This window comes from Charadrius vociferus, unplaced genomic scaffold (genome assembly GCF_000708025.1).
Source record: "Charadrius vociferus isolate BGI_N301 unplaced genomic scaffold, ASM70802v2 scaffold2201, whole genome shotgun sequence".
In the NCBI taxonomy this organism is placed as follows: Eukaryota; Metazoa; Chordata; class Aves; order Charadriiformes; family Charadriidae; genus Charadrius; species Charadrius vociferus.
Genome location: NW_009646841.1, coordinates 15,875 through 20,827, shown reverse-complemented (window position 1 = coordinate 20,827; position 4,953 = coordinate 15,875).

Here is a 4,953-nt window from a genome sequence, read left to right as displayed (position 1 = left end):
ACCAGCAACCTACTGCAATTATGCTAAATTTAAGTGAGGAATCAGTTTTCTAGGGTTGGATCCCCATTGTAATTGCCTCAGATTCAGAACTCCACAAAACTGGGACTCACTCTAGAGTCTGCTCTTTGCAATCTTTCCAGTTGCTCACATGACACTTATCTTTTGTACTGCCCTTATTCCAGTAACAAAATTGTGTTTTGTTCATTTTTCAAGTATCTCCATTAATCTTCAAGAAAAGACAAACTCTTCCTTTAATTTCTTCCAATTATCTGGCACATTACTGGGGAGAATCAGCTGCGCTTGTACCCTTTGCTTCTCCACTGTGCTCTTCTCTCGCCATCCGTTCTTCTATTGTGTTTCTTTTGTGTGCATTTTTATACTTTGACCTCCTTCCCACACCACGTTGGGGTCTGAGGTGAAGGTTGAGAAGATGAGTCAAACAGGAAAAGAAGGAATTTGTGAGGGAAGAAATTTCTCATGAATTGAAGATATCCAGCTGAAACAGTTTGTCTCAGCATCCTGGTGAGCCAGTTGCCTCTGCGCAGCAGAGATGAGGAAAATCATTTGCAGTGAGAAGGATTGAAGGTCATTGTCTTCAAGAATAATAATTCTGTTTTCCCCCTTCAAAGTCAGTATCTTCTAGGGTATGTCAATAAATACCATTATTCACTCTTGCACTTCATACTACTAACAAGAGTGAAATGTTCTCTTTATGTGTATTTATTTAAGCAGTTAAATAGCTTAACACACATTTACTAGGATTTTTAGTTAGTAAATTTTACTGACATTAAATTATGCATCTTTAATTGATGATTTGTGTCAAGCTCACTTGAATACAAATTAAAATTAAATCAAAATTCATTCAACTAGTATTGTTAAATGGACTTTAAATTAACCAGATACAGAGAAAAATCTGTCTCAGCTTGGTCTGCATTTAAAATGGATTTCTCATTCATTTGCTATATTGTTTGCAAAGATGTGTAACCAGACAGTTTCTTGTTACCATGTTCTTCAAAAATTGAGAACTAGTAGAAATCGTCCTGGGACATCTGTATTCTTCTGCGGAGAAACTTGCTTGATTTCTTGATAAACATTGCCGGCTTTGCCTGCTCTGGGCAAGATGATGAAAACCCGGTGTTCCCAGCGCTCTCTGTGAGTCTCCTTCCTTTGCCTGCACTAGAAGAGCTCTCACGGACTCCTTGGGTCCTTGGCTGCAAAGATCTATTGTGAATTTAAAAAAATACTTTTAATTCACTAAATTATAATGTAATTACACCTTAGGCCTACATGTCATAACTTTACTTTTATTTTAATAGCTTAGAAAAGTGTTTTTTTAAAAAATGTTTTGTACCTGCGATGTACAGAGAGTGGGGTCCATTCACTGAAATTTAGCACTTGAAAAGATAAGGATCGAAGTCTTCAGGAGTCCCCCGTGGCCACTGGAAGGAGGCAGACTCCCCTTGCAATGGAGTGTCCCATCCTGTGGCAGATGTGGGAGGTCACCCTTGAGACAGGCCACTCGCTCCACACTGGCTGTTACGACAGCTTTGCCGTGGGTGGACCAGAGACACCCGAGGGTTTGTTTGGTCCAGTGTGGCCCGAGGCCTGGGAGACAAACACTGAGGCAGGAACAGGAGTGGGCTCCTGAGGGGACAGGTCTCCCGGACTGGGCGGACATCTCCTTCTGTTGGCTTTGGGGTGCCACCGCAGCTCGGGGCTGGACTCTGCCTGCCCCCTCGGCTCGGCTCAGAGCCTCCTGTGCTGCAGCAGGTTGCAGGAGGCACCTCGGTGTTGGCACCAAACGGCTGTTAATGCAACTGTTATGATGCACTCTGCTAGTGCTGGGTCGGGATGTTGCGACCTGCTTCACCTCTGCTGACTCAGCTGTTCCAAGGGACCCGGCAGTCCCTGGCAGTGACCTCCCATGGGTTCAGCTGATTGTTTGAGTGAGCAAAATGTTCAGGCCACGAAAACCATTTCAGGAGGTTTCTATTTTTTGTGCCAGACCACTCTCCCCCCGCGCTGCTGCTGTTGGTGATGTTCCAGGAACTGGGCTGAAGGCTCTACACGCCTCAGAGGGTTTCTTGTACAAGAGTCCTTTTATGCCAGTGACTGAAGCATGTCAGGGTAGGCATTGGCATTGTGCTGCCTAAAGAGCAGTTGATCGAGCTTTTTTAATTACATGTCATAAACTGACAACAATTTTTAGCCTGCAGGCCGGGGGATACTTGGTCAAACATAAAAATCTGGCCAGCGTCATATCACCTATGAACAGGCCACAGCAACCCGATACAAAGCACCTGCTGAAGTGGAAAAGACTCTGCTACACATGACAGACCCTGCAAGAGTTATGTTTTAGAAAGCATCCCTGCTTGCAAGAGATGGGAGGAAATGAAGTACTTCTTGAGAATTACTGAGCTCGGTAAGCAGACTTTGCACAAAAATCCCAGTGCTTTCATCTAAACCTCTCATGAAGGACTGCAGGTTTTTGTCTTAAGAGGATTTATTTCTTGGTAACACTTTGCACTCTCCATTTTTCATGTTCTTTGGGAATTCAAAGGTAGAAAATGTTTTGAAGGAGATACCAAGTAATTCTATTGGATAATTTTGGTGCTTAGTTAGATGGTAATGTCTTTTCCTCAGTGTGGCAACCTATGTTCTTTATCAAATGAGAAGCCTCTTCAAAGAAGTTAGTTTGGGAATATTTTGTAATAAAGATGAATATTTGTATAATAAAATCAGTATATCTGTGTCCTGTGAGAGAGATACTTAATATATGAGTTTAGCAAGGTCAGTTAATGCTGCGATTGCTTACTAAAATAAGGAGCCACCTATGTGTAAACATTAGTTATATTAATTGGGGAATTACTTAGTTATCTGACAGTGCTTAAGCAATTTTCTTACCAAACTCAGAAAGACCAGATCTCTGCAAAGATAATTAAGATGAGACAATGCCTCCTTTAACGATCATTCACAATTTAGACTTTCTTTAATAATTAATTATGCTCAGAAAGATTATTTTGAGAGCTGATGGACTTTGCATATAACACAACAGCCTAATTTAATGCAGAACGTCAACTGTCTGTTAAGATCTGATAAGAGTCAGATCACTCAGGATGAACATTGAAAAAGCCCCATTTTAAAGATGTTCCAAGAATTTCTTGCACAAGTGTCTTAGGAGACCACCCCAGGAATTGTGCTGAGGCAATGAAAACAGTGGCAGGAGGCATTTCTAACATCTGTCTTGGAGGTGTGTCCTCGGTGAGCTTATGAGGAAGGAGAATGAACCTCCCTGAAGCTGCATGCAGCAAACTCCTGAGCATCCCTCGGCCTGCGGAATGGGTGTCACATCCTCTGCAGCCCTGCAAGGAGGCAGGGTGTGGGCACGGCGCATACTTCACCTCCTGAAGCTCCTGCTTCAGGACCAGGGGCCAGAGGTCACTGCTGGGCAATTTGTGCCATTTTGCTTGCAGTGGTTTAATTGGGATGTCATGATTTACGGCGTTAGAAGCTCCCCTTGGCAGCAAGTTGTTTGGACAGGGAGCAAGCCGGGCTTCCCCCTGGTGAAGGGGAGGCTGAGGGGAGACCTAACGGCAGTACCGCATGGCTCAACGGGTGGTTATAGTGAGGACAGGGCCAGCGGGGCACAAGGAAGGGACAGGAGATGGTGGTTACAGATTGCAGGGAATGTCTGCAACCATGAGAGTGGTTAAGGGTGGGAAGGGTTTACCCAGAGAGGCAGTGTAATTTCTCTCCATCCTTGGGAATTTTCCCGACCCACGACTGACCTGACCTAACCCTGCTCACAGTGGGATGCTGGACTGGAGGCCTCCAGCGGTCCCTGCACACCAACACTTCCATGTTTCTGTAATCCTTCCACAAGCATTGGAACAGACTGTGCCTACCCATCAGAGCATCCCTTCCAAACTGGAAAGCTGTGCTCGCCTCAGTCCTCTGCACTTCTTGTGAACCAGTGACAGTACAGACTAACCACAGGAATTTTTGGTCAAATCTTCACACCTCTGGGGAGAGAGGGAAGGATTTCTGCTTCCCTTCAACACATGGAAGGACTGAGGCACAGAAAGATGAAGGTCATCTTTCCAAACAGTGATTAAGCCAGGGACTGAAACTGGGAGTCCTACCCTCCCTGGGAGGCAAGCTTCTGCTGGCAAAAGAAAGAGGATCCAGACATCCTGTCTGTTGAAGGATGCACTGTAAGCTGCATTTTGTACACCAACTTTCACATCACAATCAATGTCATTCTAATTAATTCAGTCCAACAGCCTTATGGCAACCGCTTCATGAAATCACTAAAAACACAACCAGGGGCAAACCTTTACCTGAAGGTCCTAGTGACTGCACACAGTGGCTCTGCATCTTCCTTCAGTATCCCGCGAAGCTCCTGGATGTTGGAAAGGCCGTGAACAGCCTTCCAAGCTCCCAAGGTAGCATTTCCAAGTGATGCACAAGGAAGGGTCCCTCGTGGAGAGGCAGGCTTAGCTGGGCGCTGCTGGCCCTGGGAGACCCATGGAGGCTGCAGCTCTCATCTCCCACCCGGGAATGAATCCCCCCACTGCGGGCAGGCAGCCACGCCGTGCGCCCCTTCGCAGAGGCCACTGGGCGAAGAGCATAATGGTGTAGGCATGTTCTCTAATAAGGAGGCAGTTTGTGGTGTCTGATAAGAACTACTTTACAACAGAACATAATCTACTGTAACACTTTATTATGCCTAATGCAATGGGAGAGTAAACAGGGCTGACGAGAATTAAAATCAATTGCATTCTCTTCTCAATAGCGATATCAGTTTGTCGGTAATTACTTGTTTGTTGTCTTCATTGTGAATCCGAACAATTCCAAGGTTGTTAATGCTCCGAGAGAGAAAATGAAATTACATATTCAATTTATTCTGCGCAGAAACAAATTACCAAGAAGAAAAGAGGGGAGTTATTTGCA